This window comes from Saimiri boliviensis, chromosome 18, assembly GCF_048565385.1.
Source record: "Saimiri boliviensis isolate mSaiBol1 chromosome 18, mSaiBol1.pri, whole genome shotgun sequence".
NCBI classification, from domain to species: domain Eukaryota; kingdom Metazoa; phylum Chordata; class Mammalia; order Primates; family Cebidae; genus Saimiri; species Saimiri boliviensis.
The window spans coordinates 46,438,669-46,463,248 of record NC_133466.1 but is presented as its reverse complement, the minus strand read 5'-3'; the positions used below and the strand labels follow the sequence as shown (position 1 = coordinate 46,463,248).

Sequence of the window (24,580 nt, the reverse complement as noted above, 5' to 3'; positions counted from 1 at the left end):
CAAAGGGCTGGGATTACAGGCATGAACCTCTACACCCGGCCAGAACTTCTTTCTTTCTCAAAAAGCCAACTGGGTTAAAAAAATCCAAGATTGTGTTTTTTGGTGGTACAATAATTATAAATGTTGCCAGTCAATGCCAGCCAGTGTCTGATTGGCTTCCTGTGCACGTCCAATTTCCTCGGTGACACTGTGTTGGTGCCAGAGCTTCTGAATCTTCTTGAATCGCTCGTTGCATAAATGTAAAGGATTTCCCCATCTGAGTCCCTGGTCGGTCTCCCCATAGCCATCAAGGTAAGGAGGATAATAAAAACAGCCTTTGGTTTTGCCAGCTAAAAACAGCCAACTGACATTCCCATACTCTCAGGAAGATGCCCACCCCAGAGCCGCAGGAGTAGGTGTGAGCTGTGCAGGCTCCTACATCCTACCCCTCCAGTTCAGTCTGGCAGCAGTAACTCTGGGAGCACAGCAGTGATCCACACACAAGAAACAGAGTTGGGGCTCTGCTCTTATCACCACCTGATTTGGGGCACGAGAAATTGAATGCTTGATTAATGAGGCTGTTGTAATCCTCTGGAAGGTCTATTAATTTGTTAGATTCTCTTAGATATCTTATAGTATCTCTTTCACCTTCTAGGTATCTTTTAACTTCACTGTTATGACACTAACTTTCAATCAGTGAATTCATTATCTCACTATTTTCTTGAAAAGGGTACTTACATATGACCCAGAAATTTCAATCCTATGTATGTACCCAAAAGAATAAAAATCTATGATCACACAAATATTTGTACATAAATTTACATAGCAGCATTACTAACAATAGTCAAAAGGTGGAAACAATCCACATGTCTACTTGATGAATTTCAAAATGTGGTAGCCATACAAGGGTTATCAGCCATAAAAAAGTAGTTAGAATGGCAATCATTAAAAAATCTGGAGACAACAGATGGTGAGGAGGATGTGGAGAAATAGGAACACTTTTACACTGTGGGAGTGTAAATTAGTTTGATGGGAGCGTAAATTAGTTCAACCATTGTAGAAGACAGTGTGGCAATTCTTCGAGGACCTAGAAATAGAAATTCCACTTGACCCAGCAATCCCATTACTGGGTATATATCCAAAGGATTATAAATTTTTCTACTATAAGGACACATGCACACAAATGTTCATTGCAACACTGTTTACAATAGCAAAGACTTGGAACCAACCCAAATGCCCATCGATGATAGACCGGACAGGGAAAATGTGGCACATATACACCTTGAAATACTATGCAGCATAAAAAACGATGAGTTTGTGTCCTTTGTAGGGACATGGATGAACCTGGAAACCATCATTCTCAGCAAACTGACACAAGAACAGAAAATCAAACACCGCATGTTCTCACTCCCAGGCAGGTGTTGAACAATGAGAACACATGGGCACAGGGAGGGGAGCGTCACACACTGGGGTCTGTTGGGGGAACTAGGGGAGGGACAGCGAGAGGTGGAGAGTTGGGGAGAGAGAACATGGGGAAAAATGCCAGATCCAGGTGATGGGGAGGAAGGCAGCAAATCACACTGCCATGTGTGTACCTATGCAACAATCCTGCATGTTCTTCACATGTACCCCAAAACATAAAATGCAATTTAAAAAAAAAAAAAAAGAAGTGATGAAGCATCTACACTTCAGGAAGCAGGAAAACTGAATCTAGAAAAAAAGAATCACGACGATATTGAAAAACATGCTAAACCTAAATTAGTACAGACTATAAAAATAACACTGATGATTAACTGGGTGTCGGTGTATTCAAAACAACAAAGTAAAATATTATCTAGCTTAAAAAATAGAAGAAACCAAGTTAAAGCATTTCAGCATCTTTCTAAACCAGTAACAATAAAGACATAATGAAAACCCATTCAATCCAGCAGCAGACAGACAAAAACCAAAGACAAGATATAATAGATAGAAAACATAAAAAATAAGGTGGCTAAGATAACTTCAAGTTATGTAATAATGTAAATAAGTTAAATTCACTTATTAACAGGCAGAAATTATCAGACTGCTTATAAAAAGAATGCTCTTATTGATAAATGACACACAAAGTTTGAAAATAAAGGATGAAGAAAGCTGTAACAGACACCCCATAAGAATGAAAGGAATCAAGAAGATTTATATAAGTCAAATAAGATACTCCCAGGTCTGGGCGCGGTGGCTCGAGCCTGTAATTCCAGCACTTTGGGAGGCCGAGGCGGGTGGTTCACGAGGTCGAGAGATCGAGACCATCCTGGTCAACATGGTGAAACCCCGACTCTACTAAAAATACAAAAAACTAGCTGGGCGTGGTGGCGCTTGCCTGTAATCCCAGCTACTTAGGAGGCTGAGGCAGGAGAATTGCCTGAGCCCAGGCGGCGGAGGTTGCGGTGAGCCGAGATCGCACCATTGCACTCCAGCCTGGGTAACAAGAGCGAAACTCCGTCTCAAAAAAAAAAAAAAAAAAAAAAATCACAGAACTTCTACAAAAAGTAAACATGCACTTGGCCACAAATAAGTCTCAATACATTTCAAAAACTTTGTATCTGATCAATTCTCTAATCATAATGCAATTTAAAATAAGCCAGGCCAGGCGTGGTGGCTCATGCCTGTAATCTAAATCAGAATAATAATACTTTGGGAGGCTGAGGCAGGCAGATCCCTTGAGTCCAGGAGTTAAAGACCAGCCTGGGCAACATGGCAAAACACCCTCTCTACAAAAAATGTAATACAAAAATTAGTCATGTGTGCTAGCAAATGTCTGTAGACCCAGCTACTCAGGAGCCTGGGAGGTGACAATTGCAGTGGGCTGAGATCACACCATTGCACTCCAGTCTGTGCAACACAGTGAAACCCTGCCTCAAAAAAAAAAAAAAAAAAAAGTTAGCCTGGCATGGTGGCATGTGCCTGTAGTCCCAGCTCCTTGGGAGGCTGAGGTGGAAAAACCCCTTGAGCCCAGGAGGTCAAAGCTGCAGTGAGCCGTAATTGCACCACTGCACTTCAGCCTGGGCAGCAGACCAGGACCCTGTCACATACATACTTAGAAAAGTAAAAAGCAGACAACAATAAACAACTCTATGTGCTTGCAAACTAAAAAACACACTTCTAAATAATCACTATGAAAACCACATATATTTAGAACTTAATAACCATAAGAGAAATATACATCAAAAGAAGTCCTGGAATAAACTGGAAAGAAATTTAAAGCTTTAAATATATTTATTAAAAAATAAGAAAACAATAACTGAAGTCAAGAAACTAAAAAATAATAATAATAATCCACCCCAGTTAGATCATCTGTCTTTCTTTTTTTCTATAAAGGTTAATGAAATTTTACAATAGCACAGATTACCAAGAAAATTTATTGGTTCTCTGAAAAGACCAATAAAAGAGATAAATCTCCCAGGAACCTTGATAGAAAAAGACAAAAATAAACAACATTGGAAAGCTACCAAAAGGAGGGGTGTACATGGTTATAGATAGTCAAGATTTCAAACATACAACCATAGAGTCAGTTTATGCTAATATATTTTAAAACACACATGCACACTTTTCTAGAACCAAAAATTATTCTAGAAGTAGAACATCTAAATAGATAAGTAATTATTAAAGAATCTAAATTCATAGACAAAAAGAGTCTCCTTGACAAAAGAACACTAGACTGACACAGTTGCACAATTTTAATTAAAGGGCAAAAAATCTCTAATTTTAAAACGCCTCAAAAAGAAACAAAACAAGAAAACTATTTTGCTTATTTCATCTAGCCAGAATAATACTGATATCAAAAACAGAAAAGACAAAAAATTTAAAAAAGTGTAACACCTATTTCACTTTTGTTCATAGATGCAAAAACCTACATAAAAAATTATGCCAATCAAATCTAGCAGTCTTTTTTTTTTTTTTTTTTTTTTTTTTTTTTGAGACGGAGTTTTGCTCTTGTTACCCAGGCTAGAGTGCAATGGCGCGATCTCGGCTCACCGCAACCTCCGCCTCCTGGGTTCAGACAATTCTCCCGCCTCAGCCTCCTGAGTAGCTGGGATTACAGGCACGCGCCACCATGCCCAGCTAATTTTTTGTATTTTTAGTAGAGACGGGGTTTCACCATGTTGACCAGGATGCTCTCGATCTCTCGACCTCGTGATCCACCCGCCTCGGCCTCCCAAAGTGCTGGGATTACAGGCTTGAGCCACCGCGCCCGGCCAAAAATCTAGCAGTCTTTAAAGGAAAACGAGAAAGCTGCCCTTGCAGCTCAGTATGTTAAAGCATTAAAGGAAGGAAAGAGAACATACCACCACCTGAATTAATTGGGGAAAAAAGTTTTGATATATTAAACACTCATTCAAATTAGGAATTAAGGAGAAGATTTTAAACATAAAAAAGAGTCTACCAAAACCCTAGAGCAAACTTCAAATGCAGTAATTATTAAAAGTGGGCTTCTCAAAATCATAAACAAGGTAAGGAAGCTCACCATCACTTTTTTCTATTCCATATCACATGGGAAGTCCTAAACAGAGAAAAAGAGAGAATGCAGGAGAATTATCAGGAGAAACAAATGATCATAATTTGCGTATAACTGTCTTTCATCAAATATCCAAGGGACTTCATTGAATGAATAAGAGAGTTCAGCAGGACTAAGATCTGTGTGTGTATGTAAATACAGATGTAGCTCCAACATCTAAAAATCCTACATTTATAACCAATTAGCAAATAAAGTCCACTGATTCCATAGAAACAAAAACTATTCAGCATCTTGAAGCAAATTATATATGCAAGAATTTTATGTAGTAAAACAAAACACTATTAAACGTTAAGTTAAAAACCCTGTAAATGGAGAAGTATCTTATTCATGGAAGATTCAACAGCATAAATAAGTCCGTTATCTGCAAATTAATCTGCAAATCCAATGTAACTGGGATTTATGAGGGGGCTTGCCGGACCAGTTATCATGTAATCTTATTGTTTAATATTGGTATTATAATACAGGAATGAAGCTTGAGAAATCTATCCACTTGAGCAGGCGTCCCCAAACTTTTTACACTGGGGGCCAGTTCACTGTCCCTCAGACCGTTGGAGGGCCGCCACATACTGTGCTCCTTTCACTGACCACCAATGAAAGAGGTGTCCCTTCCTGAAGTGCAGCGGGGAGGGATAAATGGCCTCAGGGGGCCGCATGCGGCCCATGGGCTGTAGTTTGGGGACACCTGCACTTGAGTGATTAGCATCTTCCTTAGTCTATCCTCTCAAATAGTGATTTTTCCGCCAACAGGAGCAGAATTGCAAAAGGTTTTGGATTCAGTTTCCTGGGAAGTAGCATTCTAAAGACTAATGCCAAGACAACAGGTGGCAAAATAGATACCATACTGTTATAATCTCATATTCTTGCTTATAGAGATGGCCAGACAATTTACTCTTCTGACACAGAAGTACTCTACAAGATTCAGGTAAAGAGTTACTCCATTCAAGGCTGGGCGCGGTGGCTCAAGCCTGTAATCCCAGCACTTTGGGAGGCCTAGGCGGGTGGATCATGAGGTCAAGAGATCGAGACCATCCTGGTCAACATGGTGAAACCCCGTCTCTACTAAAAATACAAAAAATTAGCTGGGCATGGTGGTGTGTGCCTGTAATCCCAGCTACTCAGGAGGCTGAGGCAGGAGAATTGCCTGAACCCAGGAGGCGGAGGTTGCGGTGAGCCGAGATCGTGCCATTGCACTCCAGCCTGGGTAACAAGGGCGAAACTCCGTCTCAAAAAAAAAAAAAAAAAAAAAGTTACTCCATTCATACGCTTCACATGTGCACAACTCAGAGTACAGACAACAGAACAAGTAACAACTGGACACCATGTAATACTGTTTAGCCATCTCGCTTTATAAAACAACTCATTCTAGAATAATAGTCCCTGTATATTTCTTATTTTAAGCAGGACTATATCCCTAACGATGCACCAGAGCCAGGTGCAAAATATACTCTCAAATGACTGACAAACCTAATCCAGGTATTTAATACTATATGTATAATAATATGAAAACCGTTTTGATTCACACACAGCTGATAAGTATATATAGACAACAGATTAAGTTGTTTAAGTACACTTGTGAACTGAGATAATGGGCCCATTTGATCAGACAGAAGAAGATACGATTATCTTCCTACTTGCTGTGGTAAATTGGTGTATGTTTCATCTAAACATAGTACTCTTCAGTTTTAATTCCAAATATGCTTTAATTTTAAATATACATCATATGTAGATCATACAGTAACTCTTGTTTAACCCTCTGATGTAAACTCCCAACGATTTCCAAATTTTAAACTAGTTATTTTATATTAAATTAAAAAGAGGCCGGGCGCAGTGACTCAAGCCTGTAATCCCAGCACTTTGGGAGGCCGAGGCGGGTGGATCACAAGGTCAAAAGATCGAGACCATCCTGGTCAACATGGTGAAACCCAGTCTCTACTAAAAACACAAAAAATTAGCTGGGCATGGTGGTGCGTGCCTGTAATCCCAGCTACTCAGGAGGCTGAGGCAGGAGAATTGCCTGAGCCCAGGAGGCGGAGATTGCGGTGATCCGAGATCGTGCCACTGCACTCCAGCCTGGGTAACAAGAGTGAAACTCCGTCTCAAAAAATAAATAAATAAATAAATAAATAAAATAAATAAAAAGAAAGGGAGCTGTTAAAAGACACTTTTTTATAAGGGTATGCACAATGGCAAATAAAACAGACATGGTCTCTGCCCTTGAAACTTACAGTCCAGTGGAAAAGACAGGAAAAAAAAAAGAAATTAACAAATTTATTGTAACAAATTATGCTAATTAGAAAGGAAAATCGCTAAGACGATGAAAAAGACCAACAAGGGAGCCTACTTAGCATGGTCAAGGAAGGCCACTGACAATACAGGCTGAAGGCGTGTGTGAACGGTCTTTTTCCTGAGACAGAAAACCTGAAGGAGTTTTCAGACTAAAAGTCCAGTTAAGCTGAAGAGTTTAGGTGGGGAAATGGGAGTGCGCAGAAGATCAAGTGAAAAGGGGACAGGAGGAGCTTTTAAAGTGCAACAGGAAATCACTGCAGAGTTTTAAGCAGAGGAATTACACGATCAACTTAAAAGATTACATTGGCTGCTGTGTGAAAACTTTGGGATGATGAGTGGAATGGGCCAAGAATGAAACTTTGTCAAGATACTTGTAATTACACTGAGACCAGATCAGGAAAATTTGAAGGAGAAAGGTAATTCCGACTGCACTGGGAGGCATGCTTTCAATTTAGAAACCAATGTAAAGGGAATGTACACAAGGTAAACTCTATAAACTTGCTACTAAGCGAAATGGCCTAAACTAGAAACTGAACTATTCGTGCCAATTCCTGCTGCTCAAATAACTTCCAAAATCCTACTGCTGTTTACTTGGGCTAAATTTTCGCCCAGTTCAAATATCTTCGAAGACGCGGGCTAACTACTCAGGTGGAAGAGAAAGAATCAACGGGGAGTGAACGAGCTGACAAGGAGGGGATGCGCCTGAAGATGCAGCCAGCCTTCAGAAAAAGGACTTCTAAGCAGCCTCACTTAGAAGAAAGAAGGAAGGAGGGCTCGGCTGCTGGATTTCGGACTTACTTTCTTCCTCCAAAGCGAGGAGGGCGGGTCGCTGAACCGGCGGCAGGCGCGGGGTCCCTGGAACGCTGCTTCTCTGCAGGAGGCAGAGCGTTTGGGACCCGAAGATGAAGGAGGTTGGGCATCCCGATGGCCGGAGCCCAGACGCTCCCCAGGTGCCGGGAGTTGAACTGACTGAGCCCGACCTCGCCCTGCCAGCCTCAGCACGTGGTCACCGCGGCAACCAGGCACCTTCCCAGGAGGGTTTCCTGGCCTTGGGCCTTCCCACTCCCAGGGTCTGTGCGGAGCCGTGCGAGGCCTTTGCAGCGGGCCCCACCTTAGCTCGCTCCACTCAGCACTGCCCCGGTAATTAAGTGCAAATTATCAGCCTGAGGCGGGGGCGGGGGGGAATGTAGGAGTTTCAACCAAAAAAGGCAGGTTCATTGCCGCTGCTCCGCAGAAAGCCAGCTGGGGAGGAAGACCCTCCCTGTTTTGCTTTACAAACCCTTAGTGGCTAATCTGACACTCACTCCATTAGCTTAAAGTGAACTCTTCAGTGGAATTCTGAAGTTCTGATTTCTAACTTTTGTTTACAGCACGCACGGCGAAGATCTCAGGCTCTCAAGTTATTCAACCTAAATTCTTACACTGGCACTGCCACTTAGTAGTTACTTATGTGGCCTTGGGCAAAACACTCCGCATCTTGGCCACTTCATCTGTCAAATGGGAATGAGAATAGTGCCCACTTTACAGTTATTGTGAGAAGCAAATGAATTTGTGCTTACGATCATGCCTGAAACACGTAAGCAGTTAATAATTCCAATTGTTTTGGAATAAAATGGACGTCCAGAAATAAACCTTCATGTGTGTATGGTCAACTGATCTTTAGTAGGGGTGCAAGACCATTCAATGGGAAAAGAATCATCTTCAACAGAGGGGAGACAACTGGATATCCTAGTGCAAAAGAACGCAGCTACATCCTTACCTCACATCACATACAAAATTAAAATGGCTCAAAGACCTAAACTTAGGAGCTAAAACTCTAAAGCTCTTCAAAGAAACTGTTGGTGAGGCCGGGCGCGGTGGCTCAAGCCTGTAATCCCAACACTTTGGGAGGCCGAGGTGGGTGGATCATGAGGTCAAGAGATCGAGACCATCCTGGTCAACGTGGTGAAACCCCATCTCTACTAAAAATACAAAGCATTAGCTCGGTATGGTGGCGCGTGCCCAGAAGTTCCAGACCAGTCAAGGTAACAGAGCGAGACCACATCTCTATAAAAAAAAGAAAGAAAGAAAGAAATAGATAATAAAAATTAGCTGGGTCTATTGGTACATGCTTATAGTCCCAACTACTCAGGAGACTGAGATAGGAGGATCACTTGAGTCTGGGAGATCAAGGCTGCAGAAAGCCATGGTCACACCACTGCACACAAGCCTAGGTGAGACTGAGACCTTTTCTCAAAATAAATAAATAACATAAAAAAGACAACCCATGTTAAAAAACGGGCAAAGAGGTCAGGCGCGGTGGCTCACGCCTGTAATCCCAGCACTTTGGGAGGCTGAGGCGGGTGGATCACAAAGTCAAGAGATCGCGACCATCCAGGTCAACATGGTGAAACCCCGACTCTACTAAAAATACAAAAAATCAGCTGGGCATGGTGGCGTGTGCCTGTAATCCCAGCTACTCAGGAGGCTGAGGCAGGAGAATTGCCTGAACCCAGGAGGCAGAGGTTGCTGTGAGCCGAGATCGCGCCACTGTACTCCATCCTGGGTAACAAGAGCGAAACTCCGTCTCACAAAAAAAAAAAAAAAAAAAAAAAAAAAAAAAAAAAGGCAAAGAATCTTAAATAGGAATTTATCCAAAGAACATATAGAAATAGCCAAAAAGAAAATGAAAAGATGCTCAATATTGTTAGTCTTCAAGGAAATGAAAATTAAAACCAAAATTAAATCCCACTTGACACCCACTAAAATGGCCATCCAAAAGGATGGACAGCCAGGTGCAGTGGCACACCTGTAATCCCAGCACTTTGAGAGGCAAAGGCAGGTGGATCACTCGAGGTCAGGGGTTTAAGACCAGGCTGACCAATGTAGCGAAACCCAGTCTCTACTAAAAATATGAAAAACTAGCTGGGCATGGTGGCACATGCCTGTAATCCCGGCTACTCAGGAGCCTGAGGCAGGAGAATCACTTGAACCCAGAAGGTAGAGGTTGCAGTGAGCAGAGATCACACCACTGCACTCCAGCCTGGTGACAGAGGGAGACCATCCCAAATAAATACATATATAAATAAAAAGATGGACAATAACAAGTGTAGAGAAGGATGCAGAGAAACTCAAACCCTCATAAACTGTTAGTAGGAATATGAAAATTGCACAGCCCCTGTGAAAAATGGTCTAGCCATTCTTCAATAGTTTATACAGTTACAACATAATCCAGCAACCACCACTAAGTATACATGCAAGCAAAATAAAAACATAATGCACACAAAAAGTATACATACAAATGTTTATAGCAGGATTATTCATAATAGCCAAAATATAAAACAAACCCATAATGGTCATAAACTGATTAGTGGTTGAATAAAAACTGGTAACAGTAAGCTACCCCTTACTGTTAATTGTGATGAAATACCAGCTGAGGCACATGCCTTGGGAGCTAAGTGGCTTCTGCACTTGACCAGTATAAAGACGGGTGTGGGAAGAGTTCTTTTGGATGCACTTGAGCAGGGGCCTCTAATCCCTGGGTCACAGGCCCGTACTTGGCCACACAGCAGGAAGTGAGCACCAGGTGGGAGAGCAAATCTTCATCTGTATTTACAGCTACTCCCCTCATCACTGCCTGATATCCACCTCCCACCAGGTCAGTTGCAGCATTAGATGCTCATAGGAACACAAACCCTATTGTGTAACAGTGCATGCAAGGAATCTACATTAGTCTGTCCTTAGGAGAATCTAATGCCTGATAATCTGTCACTGTCTTCCATCACCCCCAGACTGGACGGTCTAGTTGCAGGAAAACAAGCTCAGGACTCCCGCTGATTCCACTTCATGGTGAGTTATATAATTATTTCATTACATGCTACAATGTAATAATAACAAAGTGCATAATGAATTTAATGTGCATGAAATATCCCAGAACTGATCCCCTGCCCCAAGTCTGTGGAAAAATTGTCTTCTACAAAATTGGTCCCTGGTGCAAAAAATATTGGGGACCACTGCACTTGAGCACTTACAGAGAGAAATACAAAAAACTCAAGTCCTTACGTCTCAGCATAAGTCATGGTCTAAGATCCGGAGAGCTTCCATGATAGCCCAAACACAATTCCTTATTTCTTGTATCGACAGGGCTGATATTATTGAAAATGAAACACAGGCCGGGCGCGGTGGCTCAAGCCTGTCATCCCAGCACTTTGGGAGGCTGAGGCGGGTGGATCACAAGGTCAAGAGATCGAGACCACCCTGGTCAACATGGTGAAACCCCGCCTCTACTAAAGATACAAAAAAATTAGCTGGGCATGGTGGCACGTGCCTGTAATCCCAGCTACTCAGGAGGCTGAGGCAGGAGAATTGCCTGAACCCAGGAGGTGGAGGTTGCGGTGAGCCGAGACCACGCCATTGCACTCCAGCCTGGGTAACAAGAGCGAAACTCCGTCTCAAAAAAAAAAAAAAAAAAAAAAAAAAAAAGAAAGAAAGAAAAGAAAATGAAACACAAACTTAAATGTGTGGGTTGCTGAATTATAACAGTTGGATTCACTGTGCCACCAAGGTTCTCATGAGAACATTAGGGTACTATAGGTAAGAACGGGATTTTTTTTTTTTTTTTTTTTTTTTTTTTTTAAGGCAGTCTCCCTCTGTTGCCCAGGCTGGAGCACAGTGGTGTGATCTTGGCTCACTTGCAGTCTCAACCTCCCAGGCTCAAGCCATCCTCCCACCTCAGCCTCTGGGGTAGCTGGGACCACAAGTACGAGCCACCACACCCAGATAATATTTTGTGTTTTTGGAGAGATGTGGTTTCACCACATTGCTTCGGCTAGTCTCACACTTCTGGGCTCAAACCATCTGCCCACCTTGGACTTCTAAAGTTTTGAGATTACACGCAGAAGCCACCATTCCTGGCCCTATTTTCTTTTACACTGATTTATTGTGAGGACCCCCAACTGTCTTCCTGACTTCTAGGCTTGCTCACTTCAACCTGTTCAATGAAGCCAGAGGAATTTTTCTAAAAGGCAAATTTGGGTCGAAATGGTCCTTGACTAAAACCTGTTGGTGACTGCTTAATGTCTTTAAGATAGAGTCCAAATGAATTTGGCCGTGGGGCCTGGTAAGAGCTGGCCTTGGCTCACTTTCTGAGTTTTATTCTGTGCTACCCTCCCCATATCCCTACCCTCCAGTCACATGAAATGTCAGTTTTCTTGGGGGACTTTACTGGTCTTTCAGGAAACACTCCCCTACCCTCATCATCACTCTTTCATTCTCATCTTTGTTCCTCTTTAGCCTCAGCTGAGATGTCTGACCTCACTCTCTATGATACAACAAGAAGCCTCTTGGGAGTGTTTCCACCCCACTGTGTACTTCTGTCATTGTGCTCATCACAGTATGGTAAGTATTGGCGTATGATTCCTATATTGATCCATTTTGCATTGCTATAAGAAAACACATCAGGCTGGGTAGCTTATAAAGAAAAAAGGTTGGCCAGGCATGGTGGCTTACACCTGTAATCCCAGAATTTTGGAAGGCCAAGGTGGGCAGATCATGAGGTCAAGAGATTGAGACCATTCTGGACAACATGGTCAAACCCTGTTTCTACTAAAAATACAAAAATTACCTGGGCTTGATGGTGCACACCTGTAACCCCAGCTACTTGGGAGGCTGAGGCAGGAGAAATGCTTGAACCCAGCAGTCAGAGGTTGCAGTGAGCCAACGTTGCAAGGCACTCCAGACTCAGCGATAGAGTGAGACTCTGTCTTAATAATAATAATAATAAACTTAGCTGGGTATGGTGGCACATGACTGTAATCTCAACTACTTGGGAGGCTGAGGTGGGAAGATCACTTGAGCCCAAATGATAGAAGCTGCAATGATTCGTAATTCACTGTACTCCAAAGTCTGTGTGACAGAGGTGGACTCTGTCTCAAAACAAGGAGAAAAAATGAAAAAAAAAAATATTTTTTGGGTTAAAAAAATAAAGGGTAACAAGAAGACTCAACAAGCAAAGGTGTCTGTCCCCACTAGAGTGTGGGGACTTGCGCAGGAGTGTCTGGACTTGAAGAACAGGTTGGTGGAGACCAGATCGTTCATCCCACGCAGTTTGCTCTGTAGCATGTACGTCAGATATCCCACATTGGCTGCTAGTGACTGAACTGGGCTTCCCGTTTCTGTGTTTGGTTTGCCCATCACAGTATTGAAAAATCTTTGAAGTGAATACCTTGCAGTTTGCTACAGTCCCCCCCTGGTGTCCCACATTATTTCAGCCTCCTTTCCTCATGCAGATTTTTTGACCCACTGGGACCTGTGTTTGCTATGGGGGAACGCAGGAGGGCAACAGAAAGTACAAAACCTCCAGCCCCCGGTCTTTCCAGGTAATCCCCCATTCAACCCCAAGCTAGGCCTGACCCAGGTTAGCTTCCATGCTGGGGCACCCTCAGGCTGCTATGGCGTCTGAAAGCTGCTGCATCAGACTTCCACAGGAGGCCCCTGTGAAAATGGGGGAGCAGGGGAATCAGAAACGGATGGCCAAAAAATAAGGGGGCTGATGGAAAGCATTGCAACATACGGCAGAAAGCAGGAAAAGAGTAGGAAGCCAAAATACTACAGCCTCCGGTCTCCCCATGCAGTCCCCAATCCAAGTCTTTTTTTTTTTTTTTTTTTTTTTTTTTTTGAGACGGAGTTTCGCTCTTGTTACCCCAGGCTGGAGTGCAATGGCGCGATCTCGGCTCACCGCAACCTCCGCCTCCTCGGTTCAGGCAATTCTCCTGCCTCAGCCTCCTGAGTAGCTGGGATTACAGGCACACGCCACCATGCCCAGCTAATTTTTTTGTATTTTTAGTAGAGACGGGGTTTCACCGTGTTGACCGGGATGGTCTCGATATCTTGACCTCGTGATCCACCCACCTCGGCCTCCCAAAGTGCTGGGATTACAGGCTGAGCCACCGCGCCCGGCCAATCCAAGTCTTAGAATTGACCGTGCTTAGCTTCCAGGAAGGGGCACATTCAGGCTGCTATGGCACTCAAAGGCTGCCAGGATGGCCCACCACAGGGAGGTATCTGGTATGAGCCAGGCATGGGGGAAAGGGATAGCTAGGGAGTCGGGGAGGTTTGGAAGCAGTGTGACAAGCGCGGGAAAGCAGGAAGGGAGCGCGACCCCAAAGCCTCCAGCCCTGGGTCTCTCAAGGCTGTCCCCCATCAAGCTCCAGCCAGGCCCATCCCTACTTTGCTTCTGGGCTGGGGTGCCCTGAGGCTGCTATGGCACCAGGGGCTGCTGGCACGAATCCCACAGGGAGGTCACGTGCAGGCTGGTACAAAAGAGGGGACCAGAGAGTGGGGAGGAGGTTGGGAAGCGCTGTGACAAGCAGAAGAACACAGAAAAAGAGAGGGAAGCCAAAGTTTCCAGCCTTCTTTTCCCCGAGGTGGTCTTTCATCCAAGCCTCAGCCAGGTCCAGACCTGTTTAGCCTTAGGAATGGGTGGCCCTCAGGCTGCTATGCCACTTGGGAGCTGCCACAAGAGATCCCTAAGAAAAGGTCAGGGGCTGCGGAGTGGCAGAGGTGGGCAGGCAAAGCGAAAAGTGAAAGGGAAGGAAAAAGCCTCCCGCCCCCAGGCTCCCCAGACAGCTCTCTATCCAAGCCCCAACCAGACTCGACCTTGCTTAGCTTCCATGCTGGGGCCCCCTCAGGGTGCTATGGCATCCAAGGGCTGCCAGGCGAACCCCTACAGGAACATCCCAGGCTGCCGTGGGAGCACAGGCCAGTGGAAACGGGGCCAGTGAGTCAGGGGGCCATTGTAAAGTGTTGGGGAAAGTGGCGCAAAGCAGAAGAAAGAGGATGCCAAAATCCTCCAGCGCCTGTTTTCCCAGACCATCCCCCATCTAAGCCCCAGCCAGGCCAGACCCTGCTTAGCTTCCAGGCTTGAGGGCCCTCCGGCTGCTAGCGTGACGGAGGACTGCCTGGACAGACATTCGTGGTAAGGTCCTGGGTCGCAGCAGCATGGGTGAAGGCAGGCCAGAAAGGGGAGGGGCACAGTCAGCGGATGGTCAGGAAGCATCATGACCAGCAGGGAAAGGTGGGAAAGAAGCAGGAAGCCAAAAGTTTTCAGTCCCCAGTCTTCCTGCAGTCCTCCATCCGAGCCCCAGCCAGACACAACCCTCCTCAGCGTTTTGGCCTGGGAGTCCTCAGATTGCCATGGGCCCATGGGCTGCTGGAATTGACCCACATGGGAAATTTTCAGGCTGTGGCAGGGCGGCGGGAAATGTAGCCAGAGTCAGGTCTCAGTTAGAAAGCACTGTAAGAAGCAGCAGAGAGCAAGAAGGTAACAGAATTCCATGAGCCTCCAGCTCCCGGTCTCCCCAGGTGATTTGCCATCCATGTCTCCGCCAGGCCAAACACCGCTTGGCTTCCGGACTGGGGCGCCCTCAGGCTGCTATGGTGCCAGGGTGCTGCCGGGACAGATATCCACGGGGAGGTCCCTGTCCATGGTGGTGAAGCATTCAGGCTAGAAATGGGGGACAGAAACTCAGCGGGGGTTGGAAAGCATTGACAAGTGGGGGAAAGCAGGAAGACAAAACCCTCCAGCCCCCCACCTTCCCAAGTGGTCTTTCATTCAAGAACCTGCCAGGCTTGACCCTGCTTAGCTTGGGAGCAGGGGTGCCTTAGGCTTCTATGGTGCCCGGGAGCTGCTGGGCAGACCCCCATAAAAAGGCCCCAAGCTGTGGTTGGGGTGCAGGTGGGCAAGTGTGCGACAGAAAGTCAGTGGGCAGTTAGGAAGCATCGTGTCAAGCAGTGAAAAGTGGGAAGGAAGCAGGAAGCCGGAAGCTTGCAGCCCCCAGTTTCCCCAGGTGGTCTACCATCCCAGCCCCAGTCAGATCTGACCCTGCTTACCTTCCAGCCAGAGGTGCCCTCAGGCTGCTACAACACCCAAGGGCTGCCAGGCAGACCCCAAAAAGAACAGCAGAACCTGGGCTGCTGTTGGGGCGCAAGTTGGCAGAAAAGTGGGCCAGAGAGTCAGGGGGCAGTTGGAAAGCGTTGCAATAAGCGGTGGAAAGCGGAAAGGGAGCGAGAAGACAAAAGCCTCAAGCACCCCGTCTCCCCAGACGGACCTCATACAAGCCCCAGGAAGGCCCAGCTCTGCTTACTTTCAAAACTGAGGCACCCTCAGGCTGCTACGGCCCCAAGGGCTGCTGGGGTGGCTCCACAAGAGTGGTTCCCCCACAGCCATAGGGGCAAAAAAGGATCAGCCAGAGTCAGGGGCTGTTGGGAAGCGTTGCTACAACTGGGGAAAAGCGCGAATGGAGCGGAAAGCCAGGAGCCTTCATCCCCTACTCTCCGCACGTGGTCTGCCATCCAAGCCCCTGCCAGGCCTGATCCTGCTTAATTTCCAGCTAGGATACTATCAGGCTGCTATGGCCACCCTTGGCTGCCAAAATGGAATTCCAAGTGGAGGCCCTGGATCCCGGCAAAGGAGCAGTCAGATAATAAAGGAAAACCGCGCTTTCTCCAAACCAAACACCACATGTGCTCACTCCTAGCTGGGTGTTGAACAATGAGAACACATGGACTCAGGGAGAGGAGCATCACAACTGGGGGCAGTTGTGGGGTGGGGGTAGGGGAGGGACAGTGGGGGATGGGGAGGGTGGGGAGGGATAACATGGGGAGAAATGCTGGATATAGTATACACCTAAAGTAAAATTTAAAAAAAAAAAAAAAAAAAAAGGAGGGGGAAACCAGAGAGTCAGGGGCACCAGGGAAGCGATTCCAAAAGCAAGGAGAAACGGTGAGGAAGGAGAAAGCCAAACACCTCCAGCCGCTGGACTTTCCAGGTGGTCCTCATTTTAAGCTTTATCCAAACCCGACATTGCTTTGCTCATCAGGCTGCTATGATGACTTCGGGCTTCTGGGTTCGACCCCCAGCAGGAGGTCCAAGGTGGCAGGTGTGCAGGACCAAGGGGTTCCAAAGAGTCAGGGGGTGGCTGAAAAGCACTGTAACCAGTGGGGGAAAGCAGGAAGGGAGCCAAAAGCCAAAAGCCACCAGCCAGGGACTCTCCAGGCGGTCCCCCATCCAAGCCCTAGCCGGGCCCCACTCTGCTTAGCTCCCGAACTGGGGCGCCAGAGGTCGGCGGAGACAGACCCCTCCAGGGAGGTCCCTGGCCGCGGCAGGAGCGGGAAAGCGGAGCAGACTCGGATGGTGTTGAAAACTGTTTTGACAGCGGGAACGCGGCGGAAAGCCGAAACCCTCCGGTCCCCAGTCCCTCCGCGCAGCCCCCTTTCAGGCCGCAGCCAGGCCTGACTGGGCTCAGCCTCCTACGGGCGCGGGCCCGAGAGCTGCTCTGGCGACCAAGGGCGCCGAGACAAACCCGGCGGGGGCGAAAGAGAGGACAGAGAGTCGGGGTGACCGGGAAGAGTCGGGGTGACTGGGAAGTGCTGGGCCGGGTGCGGGGCAGCTTGAAGGACACGGAAAGACGAAGCGCCCGGCCCCAGACGCTCCAGGCTCGACCCCACGCAGCGCCCGGCTCTGCCCGCCCGTGTTCTTGCTGCAGCCCGGGGTCTTTTTGTGGGAGTTTCTTCTGGAAGGTTCCGTGGGCCGCAGCAGTCCGCGGGCGCCCGGGCCGGCGGGAAGCCACAGTGATGCAGGCCCGGAGGCTCTTGGCTTCCCGCTGTTTTCCTGTTTTCTCCCACGTGTCCCAACACTTCGTAACCACCGCGCTCTCTGGACCCCGTATCCCGCCTACCTGCACCTCCAACGTGGAGGAGGAGGTCTCCGCGGGTCCGTTTGGCGGACCCGGGTCAGCACAGCAGCCTGAGGGCGCCCAGCACTGACGCCCAGATGGCGAGAGCGTGGCCGGGGCTTAGACGAGGGGCCGCGCGGGGGCTGCAGGCTCAGGGCCTCCTGCCCGCGTCCCGCCTGCCCCGACTCTCTTCAGCCCCTTCCCTGCCCGCCCGCGCCCCCGCCCTGGCAGCCCCCGGTCACCGCCGCAGCCTGAGGCCTTCCCAGCCTGGAAGCTAAGCAGGGTCGCGCCTGGCTGTGCTTGGATGGGGAACTGCCTGGGAAGGCCAGCCCTGGCGGCTCCTGGCTTCCTGCCCTTTTCCCTTTTTCCCCGTGGTCGCACGGTTCTCACCACCCCGACTCTCAGACTGCTGTGGTGCTCGTGGGCTGCCTAGACGGAGCCCCAAAGGGAGGCTCCATGGCGGGCCGAATCCGGGCGGGAAACTGAAGGCCAGAATGTAAGGGGGCGGTTGGGAAGCCCTTCGGCAAGCGGGGAGAGTGGAAACAGAGCCGGAAGCCAAAAGCGTCCCGCGCCCGTTCTCTCCAGGGGGTCCTTGACACAAGGTGCAGCAAGGCCTGACCCTGCTTAGCTTCTGCGCTGGGGAGCCCTCAGGCTGCTATGGAGCCCGGCACCTGTTGAAAATGACCCCACGGGGAGGTCCCGAGCTGCAGCATGGTTGCACGGGGATAAGAATGAAGGGACCAGAGAGTCAGGGGTCTGTTGGGAAACTTTATGACAAGCAGAACTTGGAAAAGAGTGGGAAGCCGACAGCTTCCAGGCCCTTACCTCCTCAGGCTTTTTGCCGTCCAAGCCCCAACCAGTCCTAACCTGCTTAGGTGAGCTGGGGTGCCCTCAGGAAGCGATGGCATTTGGTGGCTTCTGAGATAGACCCCTTCAGTGAAGTCCCAGGCCACAGCGAAAACATAGGCGGGCAGAACTGGCTCACAGCCGCCCCGAAGAGGAAGGTCCCCAGCACCTTGTACACGGCAGCCACATAATTATTGAAGTCAGAGCAGGAATAGAGCTGGTCTGTGGGCACCACGTAGGCTTCTCCCGCCGAGACCTGCGTGTGGGGCAGCCGCAGCGACCAGCGGAGGTCCTGGTCAGCCCATGGGCCCTTAGTGGGCCTCAGTCCTCCCCATGGGCCTCCCCAAGGCTGCTGCAGAGCTGGGGACTCTAAAGGTGCCCTAGCTGGGCTCGGTGGCTCACGCCTGCCAGCCCAGCACTGTGGGAGGCTGAGGCGGGAGGAGGATCACCTGAGGTCGGGCGTTCAAGACCAGCCTGAGCAACATGGTGAAACCTGTCTACTAAAAATACAAAAATTAGCACGCCTGTAGTCCCAGCTACTAGGGAGACTGAGGCAAGAGAATCACTTGAACCCAGGAGGCGGAGGTTACAGTGAACAGAGATACTGCCATTGCACTCCAGCCTGGGCAACAGGAGCAAAACTCCATCTGAAAACACAAAAGGGGGTTCCTATTACCCACAATTACCACTCGGGGCAAGGTTGTGTCCCCCAGACCCCCACAGACCTCCAGGCCACCCCCATCAGGAACCCAGGGTTAGGCTGTACCCCATCCTGCCCCCCTCCCTGTCTCTCTGAACCCCTCCTGCCTTACAAGAATGACGGTGGCTGTGACAGTGACCCCGGCCATGAGCCCAAGGGTGTCTGGACGATAGGGGTACCGGATGGAGTCATCCCCACAGTCAAATCCTCGGTTATATGAGGATTTTTGAAATTTTTTGTAGAGATGGGGTCTTGCTATGTTACCCAGGCTGCTCTCGAACACCTGGGCTCAAGCAATCCTCCCACATCGACCTCCCAAGGTGCTGGGATTACAGGCATGGTCGCTCCAGCTTTTTTTTTTTTCCCAAGGCCACATTAAGTTGTTAGTGGCTGAGTCAAAAGAGTCCTGAGGTCTGCTGACTCCTACTTCAGTGTTTCTTCAGCTAGACTACAGCCACTGTCATTCCTGGAAGTTGTCTGACAGTGGACTGAGATGGATTATTTGGGTGTGTAGCACAAACAGAGGAACATCTCTTAGGAGACCGAACCCTGAAGTTCTGATGGGGCCAGCATGTATTCTGGGGAAAGGTTCCATAGCTCCCATCCATGACCAGTGAATAGGAATTAGGTACCAGGCATGGTGACTCAAGCCTGGAATCCCAGCACTTTGAGAGGCTGAGGTGGGTGGATCGCTAGATCAGTTCAAGACCAGCCTGGCCAATATGGCAAAACCCCGTCTCTACTAAAAATACAAAAATTAGCTGGGCCTGGTGGTGGGTGCTTGTAATTCCAGCTACTCAGGAGGCTGAGAAAACAGAATTGCTTCAACGCAGGAGGTGGAGATTGCAGTGAGCCGAGATTGCGCCACTGCACTCCAGCCTGGGTGACAAAACAACACTCAGTCTAAAAAAAGAAAATGCTGGACATTGGCCAGGTACAGTGTGATGGCACACATCTGTAATCCTAGCAGTTGGGGAGGCTGTGGCAGGCAGATCACTTGAGGTCAGGAGTTCCAGACCAGCCTGACCTACATGGTGAAAGCCCATCTCTACTAAAAATATGAATATTAGCTGGGTGTGGTGGCAGTTGCCTATAATTCCACCTACTCAGAGTGCTGAGGCAGGAGAATTGCATTAACCTGGGAGGCGGAGTTTGCAATGAGCTGAGATCATGCCACTGTACTCCAGCCTGGGCGACAGAGCAAGACTTCATCTCAAAAAAGAAAAAAAGTTGGGTGTGGTGGTGTGTGGTCTCAGCTACTTAGGAGGCTGCAGTGTGCAGACCACTTGAGCCCAGAAATTTGAGGCTTCAGGGAGCTATGGTAGAGTCGCTGCACTCCAGACTGGGTGACAAAATGAGACCCCTATTTCTAAAAATCTAATTTAAAAAATTAACAAAATAAGAGAGACAATATGATAGTATTCATCACCAATAAGAGATCAATCACATCACCCACTGAATCTTGCCAACAAGCTCAAACTCTAATCTAATGGGGTGAGCATAAATCCAGCTGCAAATACGCCACAAATTCAAAAGACAGAGAATGGGTTCACCTGTACCAGGGAAATCCAGACTTTGAGAAATGCTGCAGGCCCAACAGTGTGGAGTCTTCCAATATCCATAGAAAAGAAAAGGGATAGGCAGGCAAGGAGGCTCACGCCTGTAATCCCAGCACATTGGGAGGCTGAGGTGGGCAGATCACAAGGTCAGGAGTTTGAGACCAGCCAGACAACATGGAGAAACCCCATCTCTACCAAAAATACCAAAATTAGCCAGGTGTGGTAGCACATGCCTGTAATTCCAGCTATTCAGGAGGCTGAAGCAAGAGAATCACTTGAACCTGGGAGTCGAAGGTTGCAGTGAACTGAGATTGTGCCATTGCACTCTGGCCTGCGTGACAGAGCAAGACTGTCTACAAAAAAAAAAAAAAAAAAAAAAAAAAAAAAAAAAAAAAAAAAAAAAAAGGAAAAGGAATAGAGGAGAAACTTGAGATTTTGTCTTTTTTAAAATTTTAGTTTTTTGGCCAAGCACGGTTGTTCACACCTGTGATCCCAATCTTTGCACTTTGAGAGACTGAGGTGGGCAGATCACCTGAGGTCAGGAGTTTGAGGACAGCCAGGCCAACATGCTGAAACCCCAGCTCTATTAAAAGTACAAAAATTAGCTGGGCATGATCCCATGTGCCTGTAATCTCAGCCTACTTGGGAGGATGAAACAGAAGAATGACTTGAACCCAGGAGGTGAAGGTTGCAGTGAGGTGAGATCACACCACTGCACTGCAGCCTGGGTAGAGTTTAAAAAAAAGAAAAAAAATTAGGTTTTGTAGAGACAGAAGTCTCCCTGTGTTGTCCAGGTTGGTTTCAAACCTCTGAACTTAAATGATCCTATCACATCAGGATTACAGGTGTGAGGACTCACCCAGCCAACAAACTTGAGAGATTTAAAGAGGCTTAAAAGACATAACAATGCTGGCGAACAGTTATGGGCTAGAGATGCATACTAGGACGGCTCTACTCTAAAGAAACACAAAGAGGCCAAGTGTGGTGGCTCACCCCTGTAATGCCAAACACTTTGGGAGGCCGAGAAGGGAGGATCGCTTGTGCCCAGGAGTTTGGGACCAGCCTGGCAACATAGTAAGACCCTGTCTCTACAGGAAAAAAAAAAAAAAAGTTTTTTTTTAAATTAACCAGGAATAGTGGTGCACGCCTATAGTCCCGGCTACTCAGGAGGCTGAGGGGAGACAATCACTTGAGCCCAAGAGGTCAAGACTGCAGTGAGCCGTGATCACACCACTGCACTCCAGCCTGGGTGACTGAGCAAGAACCTCCCTCAAAAAGAAGACGAGCAGAAAGAAGCAATTACTGTGAATGTCAGGGTTGCGGAACACTTCTGGATAGAAGGGAGGGGCTGGCATTGTGCCCATCTCCAGCCCCTTCTCGAAGTACAGAGTCTAGTGGGGAAGACAGCAGCACAAGCAGAGATTCAGGCCACAGCACCAGGAAGTTCCCTTCCACCTTCCCACCTCCTTGCCCTTTCCTTTGGGGAACGGGACCATGATTTTCTTTCTTCTTTGCCTTTCTAACTAGATAGAGCTTCTGATGGGAGAATTCAGATACAGGATGTATAGCATCAACATCCACAGCCAGCTGGAATTGACAGCTTTTTTGATACCCCAGTCAGGCACATCCTGGATTCCTCTGCTAAGTACATCTGGATGTTGCAGCTGTCCAGGATTCTCAGCCACATGCTCAGTGCCCAGTCCCAGATCTTGGACATCCCCTGACATTGCCCCCAAATGGAGAGACACTCACTCACAATTCTGCATAGAAATTGTCTCTATGTGTCTTTTTTTTCTCCTTTTTTTTTTTTTTTTTTTTTTTGAGAAAGAGCTACTCTGTTAATCAGACTGTAGTCCAATGGTGTGATCTCAGCTCACTGCAACCTCCACCTCCCAGGCTCAAGCAGTTCTCCTGCCTCAACCTCCCAAGTAGCTGAAGTTACAGGCACCTGCAACCATGCCTGGTTAATTTTGTGTGTTTTTTGTTTGTTTGTTTGTTTGTTTGAGACGGACTTTCGCTCTTGTTACCCAGGCAATGGCGCGATCTCGGCTCACAGCAACCTCCACCTCCTGGGCTCAGGCAATTCTCCTGCCTCAGCCTCCTGAGTAGCTGGGATTGCAGGCACGCGCAACCACGCCCAGCTAATTTTTTGTATTTTTAGTAGAGACGGGGTTTCACTATGTTGACCAGGATGGTATCGATCTCGACCTCGTGATCCACCCGCGTTGGCCTCCCAAAGTGCCGGGATTACAGGCTTGAGCCACCACGCCCGGCCTCAATTTTGTGTTTTTTGTGGAAATGGTTTCACCATATTAGTCAGGCTGGTCTTGAACTCCTAGTCTCAAGTAATCTGCTCTCCTAGGTCTCCTAAAATGCTGGAATTACAGGCATGAGACACCATGCCCGGCCATTTATCTGTCACCCACCTAGGCCAGCCTCTGCATGTTTGGGCTTGATGAGACTGTGGCTGCCCAGCTGGCTGCCTGTCATCTTTAGTCTCTGTGTCTCCTCGATTCTTCTCAACTCCTCATAATTTTCTTTTTTCTTTCTTTTGTTTTTTTCTTGAGATGGACTTTTGCTCTGTCACCCAGGCTGGAGTGCAATGGCATGATCTCGGCTCATTGCAACCTCTGCCTCCCATGGTCGAGCAATTTTCCTGCCTCAGCCTCCCAAGTAGCTGGGACTACAGACACGTGCCACCATGCTGGGCTAAGTTTTGTATTTTTAGTAACATAGGGTTTCATCATGTTGGTCAGGCTGGTCTCAAACTCCTGACCTCAGGCAATCCACCCACCTTGACCTCCCAAAGTGCTGGGATTACAGGCATAAGCCATAGTGCCCGGCCTCAGTTTTTAAACTCAGCCCGAGTGGGTTTCTCTCACTAGAAGCTAAGAGCTCTGACCCCTACAGCCTTCTGCCACCCAGCAGGAGGTGTTTAGATGTTTCTGGATCTAAAATCCAAGTGTCTAAGCCTACCAGTAGTTCCAAGTGCAGATGGTCACACAACTTTTTGACTTTACAATGGCACAAAAATGATCACATTCAGTAGAAACTCTGCTTCCAGTACCGATACAATCTGTCTGTTTTTCACTGTTGGCATAGTATTCAGTAAATTGCATGAGGGCCAGGCACAGTGGCTCATGCCCTTGATCCCAGTACTTCCGGAGGCTGAGGTGGGAGGATCGCTGGAACCCAGGAGTTTGAGACCAGCCTGGGAACATAGTGGCACCCTGTCTCTATAGAAAAGATAAAAATTAGCCACATGAAATTGTGTGCACCTGTAGTCCCATCTACTTGGGAGGCCGAGGCAGGAGGGATCACTTGAGCCCAGGAGATTGAGGCTGCAGTGAACTATAGTTATGCCACTGCACTCCAGCCTGGGTAACAGAGCAGGACCTCATCTCTTAAAAAATAAAAAATTTTGGCTTATGCCTGTAATCCCAGCACTTTGGGAGGCTGAGGTGGCTGGATCGCGACGAGGTCAGGAGTTGAAGAACAGCATGACCAACACGGTGAAACCCCATCTCTACAAAAAATACAAAAGTTAGCTGGGTGTAGTGGCATGCACCTGTAATATCCCAACTCTGGAGGATAAGGCAGGAGAATTGCTTAGAACCTGGGAGGTGGAAGTAGCAGTGAGCCGAGATTGCACCATTGTACTCTAGCCTGGGAGACAGAGAAAGACTCGGTCTCATAATAAATAATTAAATAAATAAAAATTTAAAAGTAGGTAAACTATTGCTTCATGAGGACAGCATTTCTGTTTGGGATGATGAGAAAGTATAGAAACAGATGGTAGTGATTGTTGCACCATATTGTGAAGCTACCAAATGCCATTGAATTGTACACTTAAAGGTGGTACATTTATCCAAGTTTATTATCTAATTCTACAAACATTCATGAAGGCTGGACCTCTGAAATGTCAAAGTCATGATCCAAGGTGGGG

At 47.6% G+C, this 24,580-nt stretch overlaps 1 pseudogene; it reads right to left on the bottom strand.

Annotated features, from left to right (window-relative positions):
- Positions 1–98: 98 nt before the first annotated feature.
- LOC141582008 (E3 ubiquitin-protein ligase UBR2 pseudogene) lies at positions 99–3,519 on the bottom strand (annotated as a pseudogene).
- Between the last annotated feature and the right edge of the window lie 21,061 nt (positions 3,520–24,580).